This window comes from Capricornis sumatraensis, chromosome 3 (assembly GCF_032405125.1).
Source record: "Capricornis sumatraensis isolate serow.1 chromosome 3, serow.2, whole genome shotgun sequence".
In the NCBI taxonomy this organism is placed as follows: Eukaryota; Metazoa; Chordata; class Mammalia; order Artiodactyla; family Bovidae; genus Capricornis; species Capricornis sumatraensis.
In genome coordinates, this window is record NC_091071.1 from 136,672,786 (window position 1) to 136,684,933 (window position 12,148).

Sequence of the window (12,148 nt, forward strand, 5' to 3'; positions counted from 1 at the left end):
TTGAGTTCTCTCAAAACAAATACCCTCTTGCAACTAGCTTTATAGAAAGCCCAGCTCATGTGTGCTCAACAAACAGACCTCACTGGGATGGAATCCCTGTTTTCACATCTGCTTCTAGCAAAGCACCAGCCAGGAGAACAAACACATCTACAAAAATGTTGTAAAGATGGCAGGGGTGCCAAGTCTGCAAAGCAAATGGGCAGCTGAGAGCCAGAGTCTATGCATTTCACTATAGACTGTCTCTTCTTTCTGTAGGGATCACCATTCCTTTCATAGTCAGGCAGTAGAGGAAGACGCTTGAAAACTTATTTAATTTCTGAGGTGTGGATGTGTAACAATAGCATACTAATGCATTTGTACACAACACTCTTTTCTAACTTCTTAACCCCAGTTGACCACTGCCCCAACAATTTAAATGCTTTCTTCTTCACTCAATTTTCCTTTTAAAAATGCTTCTACCTAACTACTTGACAGGCATATGGAGTTGGGAGCTACTGTCTACATTTTTTCCCTTTGCTGCTCAGTTACATATATGTAGTTGCAGTCTAGTGAATGTGACTTGCCTATATTCTCCCTAAATAAGCATAATTTTTGCTCCAAAGAGATATCTTATTTTCCCAAATTTCCCAATATTTTCCAGATGTCCTTACAATGTATTCTATGAAAAAGATTTACTTTGCCTTCAGTTTACTTTCCACATGGTTTACTTTGCTGACAGGTTGACACCAGTGGTAGGAAGCATTGCTCAGCATGAAAAGTGACTTCAGTTTTTGACACTTTTTTCTACTATTTTTATGTTTTCATGGTGCTATTAATTACAAACCAGCCTATTTTTGGAGATCATGCTAAAATTTTGAACAAACTAAGAAAACCATCTTTCTTTGTCAAACGTTGTCCTGGAAGGTAAAGCCCATGATCCATTCAGCAAAAGGCTGAAGTTCTTAGAGGTTACTGCCAAGCTTCAGCTATGATGCCGCTGTTCTTTACAGGTTGAAGTGGCCCCCATCAGCCTGGAGCAGCTATCCAGACCTGGATGGAATTTCCAGAATTGAGAGACTCTACTGAGCCAGGACAACCATGTGCTCTTGCTCCCGGGGGCTGAGGCCACCCTGGGAACCAGAGTGGGTCTGCCTGACTTTTCCTCCAGGATCTGTGATGAAACACAGATGTGTCAGGAAAACATCTGTATGATCCCCTCTCCTAGTAACCATTCAGCCTGGAAACTGGCCCTGGCTCTTCAAGACAGTCTTCCTCTGCATTCATTTGGCTGAGAGATTCTAAAGTACATGTAACATGTGATTATTCTTAGCTGAAATATTTTCTTCACTTCCTGTCTGCATGCCCAAGGCTTCTGAAGCAGCCAATGTGTATGTGACATTTTCAATTTAGGTTAAAAGGGATTATTTAGTAGTTTTAGAATGTGCAGTTGCCTGCTTATCGTTACTTTAAAAGTGAGACCTGATATGTCATTATGCATACTTATATTATTTTAAGCATGTGTGATGCTGGATATGTACAGTACAGTACTGAATGTGTAATTTGAATCAAGTACGATGTTCTACTGAGTTGGACAACCTGGCTGGCTTTGCAGAGGTGTTCCAAGAATTGTTTGTGGCTTTCTGCATGGGGTATCACGTGGGGAGGACAGCCCTCAGGTGGTCCACTTCTCCTGGTTGTCCGAGTTGTACTCTGACACACCTGCATCCTTAGCTCTGTATGTATCAAAGGGAATTATTAAAGGATACAATTTCTGTGAAATAAAAGCTGGTTTTAAGAGGAGCTAATTATGAAATCGATTTTACTAGTAGTAGGAAGCTGAAGAATAAACATTTGTTACTCAGCAACTGAAAATACCTGTTTTCTTGGAGGAGGGAAATGATTACTGTAGCCAACATGTGCAAATATGACCTCGTTCTTGAAGATTGTCACACAGCTTGGAACAGTTGCTCTTTTGGTTCTCATTTTTTTTTTTTTTAAATTCACAAACATATAGTTGGAAGGCCACCAAAATGCCCTAATAGGGCATTAGGTTCTAAGTTTTTGACCTAATAGCCTATCACCTCCAACTGGTATGTATTTCCTATAAACAAGCCCCTTTTCTCCATAAACACAATACTATCATCAACATCAGGAAATTTACATGGTTACATTGCTGCCCCTAATTCTCAGACCACATTCAAGTTTTTCCAGATGTCCTTATAATGTATTCTATGCAAAGGATTCTATCCAGAACCACCCTTTGCATTTAGTTGTCACACCTTTGTTGCGAACTTTGGTCTGGACAGTTCCTCAGCCTTGATTTCTATGGCTTTGGCTCTTTTGAAGATTATAAGCAGTTATTCTGTAGAAGGTCCTTTGAGTTGGCTCGGTCTGGTGCTTCTTCATAATTAAAATCAGCTTTTATTGACCTTTAGCCAAGATAACATGGAAGTGATGCTGCTGCTGCTAGGTTGCTTCAGTCATGTCCGACTCTGTGCGACCCCATAAATGGCAGCCCACCAGGCTCCCCCGTCCCTGGGATTCTCTAGGCAAGAACACTGGACTGGGTTGCCATTCCCTTCTCTGGGAAGCGATGCTACTTTCTTTTAATTGCATCTTGTCAGGTGGTTCGAAATCTCAACTTGTTATGTTACTGACAACAAGCATTTTGATCCCTTGACTAAGCTGTTATCTGTCAAGCTTCTCCTCTGTAAAGTTAACTCTTTTCCCATTTATAGTGACAGTTTATAGGGAGGTACTTTCAGGTTCTGTGAATCATCTGTTTCTCATTGAAGTGTCAATCTAGTCATTTGTCCATCTACTTAATATATATGTATGATTTCCTGTTTTATTCAGTGGTAAACATCTATTACTCTCTTTACTCTGTTTTGATGCTTGAATTGTCCCATCCTTGGCCAGTGGGCACCTACTCAAACTGGCTCTGGTGTCTTTCAACCAGGTCTCCATCATTCCTTCAGCACTTCCTTGCTTTCTAGCAGAACAAGATCCCCCAGGCTCAGCTCGTGTTTTCCCCTGTCCCAGTGCTGAAATCAGTTGTTTCCCCATGGATCCCTGATTTCTTTAAGTGGACAATGGTTTTTAGAAGCCAAGATTTAAGCATTAGTAAGTGTTCATTCCTATTGGGATTTCTTTGCTCCAGGATCCTTACTGGACAGAAGTGGGACATACATACCCACATATACACAAACGTAGATGTAAATATGTGTGTGTATATATATGGGTGTGTATGTGTGTAGATACAAATTGTACTTGCTAAGTCACTTCAGTCATGTCTGACTCTTTGCAACCCTATGGACTGTAGCCCACCAGGCTCCTCTGACCATGGGATTCTCCAGGTAAGGATACTGGAGTGGGTTGCCATGCCCTCCTCCAGGGGATCATCCTCACCCAGGGATCGAACCCATATCTCTTATGTCTCTTGCATGGGCAGGCACATTCTTTACAACTAGCACCACCTAGGAAGCCTGGATGCAAATATACATGTATCTATAATATGTATACCTAGGTATGGATATAAATATGTGTGTGTATATATATATACACATTATATGCATACATATACACATTTACAATTGTGTTTATTTCTGTACCCACATCTGCTGTTTTGAAATTCATGAGTTCACACCTATGCCTTTAATTCTAATGCAACACAAAGTTCATTCTAGATTTATTCCTTTCTATTATTTGTTCCTCTTATGACATTGAGAAATATGACTCTTATTATCCTTAATATGTCACTATTTGATCAGTCCCCCAGAATGAAGCTGATCTCCCATCTTGGTTACCTCCTCCCCCCACCACATGATAGCTTCCTCTTTCTGTCTGGGTTCTCATTCCCTGTGCAGGGTGCTCCCACCCCATGGATGCCCCTACTTCATGGATGCCCCCTTCACTCTGCTTGGGCTCTAACACCCCAGTCTGGGTGGCTTCTCCATCCTCAACTAGGGGCCACAGTGGCTCCCTTGGCCTGGGATGTCTAACCTATGGCTTGTGCTTTATACTGGCTCCCAGAACTTGCCCTTTGTGTTAAGTTCTGATTGCCGACAATGACTACTGGTTCAATTCGATATGCTTTATTGGCAGCCATTCCTTCCCTGTCTGCTTACATCCCTACTGGCATCTCCTTCACTTCTCACATAAACTTCCTGCCCTAGCATCCTTGTCTCAGCTTTGGCTTCTGGGGTAATTCCAGCTTAGATATCCTTTGATCCTCCAGGACTAGGGGAAAGCCTATTTTCCCACTATTGCTTATAACTGATGCTTCATCCTCTCCAGTTTGCTCCTTGACTCTGTGTACACCTTTGGAAAAATCTCTTTGTTACCCTTTTCACTTAACCGCTAAGTTGCCATCTGTTGCCCCTTCTGCTCCCTCTGGCTATGCGTCCAGCGCCCTGGGACACAGAGTCCTCCTAGGATCTGGTCTCCTTGCTTAGAAGTGTCATCTTGAATTCTGGCGAATACACTTCTCCACCTTGAAACATTCACGTTCTTTATGTGAGGGGACCACTTGTTCTTTGGGTGATCTAAATCCGCTTCCCATTTCCCAGTCTGTTTTATAATCTTTCTCTTGTATTGGGTACATAAGATTTCTCTTCAGGTCATGGAAGACAGGCTATGCTCATCCTACCTGCTGGTCAACCTTTGTTCTGTGACAATGAGAAACAGGGAAATTTGAAATTTTCTAGGTGTGTGATTGCATCAATATCAACATTTAATTCCCCTTCCACAGTCTATATTTTCAGTAAGAAGATATTGGTGAATTTACAGGGAAGCTACCCTTGGATGTCATTCACTCACCTTTTATTTTTCTCTTGCTGATTAGTGTTTGTGATTCAATCTGTGAGTCTAAGCTATTCTCCTCTTTGCCATATAATCCATCTAAAGGCAATAAGAGTGTCTATCAACAAACCTAGAAATTATCCCTAAAACCAACACTGGTGGATTCTTACTTTTTTGTCTTCCAAGTCTATCCATTCCTTTCTCATTTTAGGGATTGCTCTAACCATGACTAAAAATCATCCTTTCTCCCCAAGTATCCTTAGCACAGAGCTTTTTATGGAAGTTTTCAATTTCAGTTTCCTGATCTCTGCTGGATAAAAGCCTTCACCAAACCATGGATGTCTGTCACTGACCTCTGTCCTTAAGAAAGGGTGTCCATTGAGTCTGGGTTCAACAGAAGTGGAAAAATGACAGATACCAATATTACTGTGTTGGATAATTTTTTTTTATAATATAGAAAAGAATCTTTTCTCTACAATAATTTTAAAGTCACAAAAAGGCTTGTGGAAAATAGAGCTTCCTGGTCAAATATCTTTTTTAATGAAACAAAACTAAACACAATTGTAAACTAATAGAAAGTGAATTCACAGCCCTGCAAGAGGAGAAGGGAGTGACAGAGGATGAGTTGGTTGGAGGGCATCACCGACTCCATGGGCGTGAGTTTGAGCAAACTCTTGGAGATAGTGAAGGACAGGGAAGACTTGCCTCCTTGGGGCCACTTCAGGGGACTGAAGAATCAGACATTACTTAGCCACTGAACAACATTTCAGCAGCTTCTCCTTCTGCCATGACCCCTCTAGATAACTTTGTACTTCTCCATGCCAAGCACTCCTGGGCCAGCTAGTCTCTTTTCTCTTCTGTATGTAATATCACTATCTGCCCCCCATTCCCTTTCTAGCAAGTCCTTTCAAAAGGACTCTGTAAACTTTAACATACAAAAATTATATTGAGCCATTTTGGAAAAAAAAAACAAAACAAATCTCATTTTATATGGGGGAGTTTTTAGTTTTCATGTATATGAAGATTATAATGGCATCTATGTATGGTTCTTTGCCAGAAACACTGAACCCTATTTGTGACTTCTCCTCTGTATGGTCTCTCTCTACTCTGTCCTCTGGGCTTTAATTATAGGTCATAGTCCAAAATGACTGCAGCTTGTCTAATGGACATGACACTCTCTTCCATTATTATTCCCTTACTTTGGAAGTCATAATGAAATGCTCTCTTGAGCTAGGCTAGGAAGACATAGTTGAATACCTCCTCCATTTTAGGTCCAAAACATCAGAGAAGTTCTCTAAAATCCCCAGTATAAAACCCAGATATCTCCGAGCTTACTCAGAATTACATTGAGAAACATAACATTACATCAGAAATAAACGTTGACTGAAAATATATCTCTTTCCACTCTTTTGAGAACATGCCCAAATGGGGATGGGTTTCATTCACAAAGGACAGAAAAAATGTCATTAAAAAAAAACCCCTGTCGTCCTCATAAGGGCATCCCTTATGAACTTTTCCTTCCACTCTCAACTTGAGTCTCTATACTTTGGATGCTCTACCCCTTTCTCTAATTCTCTCTTTCTGAACTTTCAAACCCTTCTTTGACAAAGCTCCAATTACTGCCTCTTTAGATTCTTTCCCTATTCAGGGGACAATATTCCTATTCTTGGCCATAGTGTTGTGATTCGTTTTAGGCTTCAGCTCACTGGATGGCTGAAGCTCATTACTCTTTGCAGAGCAGGTGCTGAGATGGAAGGAGGATGGGCCAGAATCGGTTTCAGTCCAGTGGGCAATGGTGAACAGTTTTGTCAAGTCCAATTTCCTTTCCATTACATCCACTGAAAGGAGCTGTAGACTCAATGGTTTGTTTACTAATTGGTCCACTAAAGTAAGCAAATCCCTCCCCCCCCAGACAAACTGTGCTTGGGAATCAGTATAGTTTAAGCTCAGATTAAGAAAAGACTCAATTGCCTCACTTAGGCAGGAGTCATTTGGTCCTCACCACTATGAAATAAGTGTTTATCTTGCATCCTCTGGAAGTGCCTGCCAGCATCCTAAAAGAAGCTGATGTTAATTTTTAATATCTGTTCATTTTATTAACGTGGGAAGTGGGCTAGACTTAATTAAATTATTTTGAGTCAGAGTTTCCACTCTAATGGAAATCAAGGTAGGGATCTTCTATTTTCCTCCATCCCATGATATATATTAAATGCTGTGGGGTTTGAATTTATTTCCTAGCAACAGTCAAGAAAAATGGCGATTCCTGGGAAGCATTCTTCTTTTAACATAAAGAAACCCAAGTGAATGAACATGAGAAATATGGGAACCACTGACTGCCATCCAGTTGAAGCTTGAATTCAGCCTAACATTTCCCAAAGAGTACTTTGAGATTAAACCCTCTTGGTATGTGAGGACCAAAGGAGTGATTTAAAATAACCAAAGTGCCTCTCCATCCTTCTCGTCCCTGTCTAATACCACTCTGTCATCCTAAAGGAATTTTATGTTAATTTCTGAATTTTAAACAAAATGCTATAGAAATTCCACTGTCCAGATTTTAAAATGTCTAGAATATTCAATTTTACATGTGTGAAGGTGAGCCCTGGCCTGAGATATCAAATCTGATCACAAGAAAAGATATTTATAAAACTCAACAGAATAACCACGGAAACTTCACAGGCTCTGCAACCACAGAGTCTACAAGGATCTGCAGTCCAACTTTGCTGATGGTCCAAAGAAGTAAAATAATTTTTGATGGTTAACATTCCCAGTATCATAAAGAGACTAGAAACTGTAACTTTTATTTCTTTTGCTTATCTGTTTTCCCACTTGCTTTATCTTACACAACTCAATTTCACAGACCCTATATCTTCTCCCTAAACGTTAACTCACCCCTCTTATCTCCCAACTTCTCCACCCATGGAGGAAGACTGAAACAAGGAAAGAGGAAGGGTGGGGAGCCTGTAGAGAGACTCTACTGGGGCCCTTTTGTCAATTTCACTTTCCTTTTCTTTCTTCTCCTTCTTCACCAGGGCTTGTCCCCACCTCCAAGCCCTCACCTGCCCTCCAGGGCCAGTGTTCTCTCAACACCCTCCTCTGCTCTTGACCCAAGAGACACTGGTGTAACCCTCTTCTTCATCCAAGATCTCTCTTCCTTCTAACCACACATGAGAAGTCTGGCCCAAAACTGGTTTTGAATGAAATGGTCAGTGGAAATGAAGGCTAGATCCCTGACTTCTGGGTCTTAGCTCCTATCTTTTACTACCCCAAAACTCAAAAGGGAAATGGAAATAAGACCATGTGACTGGTACTCTAACCACTATAAATTTCTACCCTTTTTAAGACAGATATTGCATCTTCAGCACCTCTCTCCAAGAAAAAAGAGAGTATGCTTCTGGATTTTTTTCTCAGATGTAGTATTAACCTCTTAAGAGAAATGTGTCCCAGGTGGGCTTAAGTTCATAGTCATGAACTATAGATAACTGACATCAGCTGATTGGCATCCTGGCATGACTAAAATTGAAAACCTCTCCACTCTGACTGCCCTTCATTACCACTGATTCATTGCCATGATCTTTGGCCAAATGAACATGAGTCTAGACTAAGTGTTGTGTTCAGGGCACGGTTTTGCCTGAGATGAGATTTCTAGGGTCTGAGTTTTGTCCTGTTTTAAATTTCATGTGCAGTGCTGCTGTAATAATCAAAGTAAGACTTCTTTAAATGTGAGGGAAAAACAAAATTGATGCCCATGTCAGTGATAAAAATCCCAGGCAGTAGTAGTCAAAAGAACCTAGACTCCACCAGATAGCTGAGCTTAAATCCTTTCAGTTCAGTTCAGTTGAGTTGCTCAGTTGTTTCCAACTCTTTGCAACCCCATGGACTGCATCACGCCAGGCCTCCCTGTCCATCACCAACTCCTAGAGTTGACTCAAACTCATGTCCATTGAGTTGGTGAAGCCATCTAACCATCTCATCCTCTGTCGTCCCCTTCTCCTCCCGCCTGCAATCTTTCCCAGCATCAGGGTCTATTCAAATGAGTCAGTTCTTCGCATCAGGTGGCCAAAGTATTGGAGTTTCAGTTTCAACATCAGTTCTTTCAATGAACATTCAAGACTGATTTCCTATAGGATGGACTGGTTGGATCTCATTGCAGTCCAAGGGACTCTCAAGAGTCTTCTCCAACACCACAGTTCAAAAGCATCAAAAGCATCTTCAGTGCTCAGATTACCCTTCCTCTGCTGCTGCTGCTGCTAAGTCACTTCAGTCATGTCCGACTCTGTGTGACCCCATAGACGGCAGCCCACCAGGCTCCCCCATCCCTGGGATTCTCTAGGCAAGAACACTGGAGTGGGGTGCCATTGCCTTCTCTGAAATTTTATATGGGAATCTTTTAATTAACACCCTCATCATTTACCTGTCTTCTTTCCTACTCCATCCTTTCTGATGGTAGGAGATGTCCATTGGTACACACTGCCCCATTTAGTGGAGCTGGTCTATCACAAAGTTCCAAGCCCTGGGTGCTAATTTCTATCGTGTCCTCTCTATCCTGTATCATTGGAAGGCAGAGGTCCTGGATATTGTTTTATTTTGAAGATCAAAGTTTTCTCCTTGAGTGGGCTTTCTAAAAGGTCTAATTGGTGTGTGAATGAGAGATAGTAAAGAGTATCAGTAATCCATTTTTCTTGCAGACACCACATACTGTACCTTAGCTTTCATTGTAATAAATCTAACATTTTGATCTTTTCCCTGTATTCAGTTTAGAGTTGGTTTTCTCAATTGGATTTTAACTCAGGTGTGGAGTAGAGGTGTTTTTTATTTTTAATTATGTTAAACCAGAGATGTAAGTGCAAATCACAGGATAGTTAAGAGTAGAGTTTGTTAGAGACAATTCATTGATCTGAAGGTGCATGAAAATGGTGGAAAACAAGCCAGGAAATGTAGTTTGAGCCAAACATAAGAATAACTTTAGATGTTTTATTTTTAGCAAAAAGGGGAAGCATAGGAGGTATCTGAGCAGGGAAGAAACATTTCCAGAGACAAATTTTACAAGGAATAATCTAGCTGTTGTTGTTCACTTGCTCAGTCGTGTCTGACTCTTTGCGACCCCATGACCTGTAGCACGCCAAGCTTCCCTGGCCATCACCAACTCCCGGAGTTTGCTAAAACTCATGTCCATTGAGTTGGTGATGCCATCCAACCATCTCATCTTCTGTTGTCCCCTTCTCCTCCTGCCTTCAATCTTTCCCAGCATCAGGGTCTTTTCCAATGAGTCATCTCTTTGCATCAGGTGGCCAAAGTATTGAAGTTTCAACTTCAGCATCAGTCCCTCCAATGAATATTCAGGGTTGATTTCCTTTAGGATTGACTGGTTTGATCTCCTTGCAGCCCAAGCGACTCTCAAGAGTCATCTCCAACACCACTTTTCAAAAGCATCAATTCTTTGGCACTCAGCCTTCTTTATAGTCAAACTCTCACATCCATACATGACCACAGGAAAAACAATAGCTTTGGCTATACGGACCTTTGTCAGCAAAGTAATGTCTCTGCTTTTCAATATGCAGTCTAGGTTTGTCATAACTTTTCTTTCAAGGAGCAAGTGTGTTTTAATTTCATTGCTGCAGTCACCATCTGCAGTGATTTGGGAGCCCAGGGAAATAAATAATCTTACAGCTGTATGTAAATAGACTGAAGGCAGATGAAAGATGATAACCAAGAAGAGAGATAATGGCTGAGGAAACAGTCAAGAAGGAGAAGTAATATCATAGATATGTAGCTTGATAGATCTATTGAGGGTGAAAGAAGTGCAGTTAATTTAAAAAAATGCAGTTGTTCAGCTTTGGAAGTTTAGAGCAGAGGTTGGCAAACTTTTTCTATAAAGAACAAAATCATATTTTTGCTGCTTGGGCTATACAGACTTCATGGCCATTTTCAACTCTCCATGGTTAGCATGAAAGCATCTACACACAATACATATTAATAAATGAACAATCAAGGCTGTATTCCAGTAAAGCTTTACTTGCTAAGACATTCAGCCTGTGGGCTGTGGTTTGCTGATCCCTGGCTTAGAAGACTATGGCACCAGTGCTGATATTAATTAAGCTGTCACCTCTGGGCTATAAACTTGTTCTCTTGGGATGCTGGGGCTGGGACTCTGCAAATCACAATTCTGCTTTCCCTCTGCTCCCTGTGAGATCTGGAGCAGGGAGAAGGCACATGCTCCTTCATGTTTCCATTGCTGTTCCCATCAGGGTCATTACAATGGTTGGTTACCCTGGAAACGGCAGTGGGTTCTGATTTCCAGTTTCTTCCATACTTCTAGAACCAGCCTCTAATAGAGCTGCCTTAGTGATGTGAGCACCAGCCCATCTAGCACCTCCTCCACAGGGGTTTGAGTCTTGTCATCCTGAGGATCTTCCTCTGAGTTCCTGAGCCATCAGTGCCAGACAGGCGGAGACCTCTCCTCAGATCCAAGATTCTAGGTTCTAATAACTCTGACTTTTCCCCTCTGTTCCAACAGCCCTGCAAATGGTAGCTGCTTTCTGGACTTACTATCTTGAGTTACCTCATAATCCCCTCTTACTCTGCCTTTTCAATCCTCCAAGGTCTATTTAAATTATTTCCTGTATTAAATTTTCTTTGTTGCAATAATTGGCGTGGCGTTCTGTTTCCCTCACTGAATGCTGATCCACGCAGAACTATATTTTGTATATGCTCCGTTGCTAAGTCATGTCCTACTCTTTGCAACCCCACGGACAGCAGCCTACCAGGCTCAGACTCTGTCCATGGGATTTCCTAGGCAAGAATACTAGAGTGGGTTGCCATTTTCTTCTCCAGAATTCTGTATGGAATAGGGATATATGGGAGGATACAGATAGGAAATACGAGAATTATACGCTTGAAGGAGTGTACATTAAGTCTGCTAATAGAAACGGTGAGTTTGGGGTGCTGACAAATGAATCACGTCTAGATTTCTAGTCAGCAACTGGATATTGAAGAAAAAAATATATTATTCACATGGAGGTGCTGTTCATATGAATAGAGATCAAAAACTACGAAAGTATGGCTAGAGTAGAAAAGAGAGAGAAATGGGAACTATCTTTGTTTTTGAGACAGATAATGAAGAGAAAGAAAAAAAAAAAGACAAAGAAATGATTATGTCAGAGGCAGAAGGAAAAGTTGCAGAATGTGAGAAGCCAAGAGTGAGTTTTAAGAAGGTGGTCAATCTGAGCAAATCTTGTAAATATCAAGGGAGGCTTACTGATGACTTCCCAATGTGTAGTTTTCATAGAGTAGTAAGGTAGAATTGGAAGGGTTGGTAAGAGAAATGAAGCCAGTAAGAACTATCTTTTATTTCTTTTTTTAAGTGAAGCCA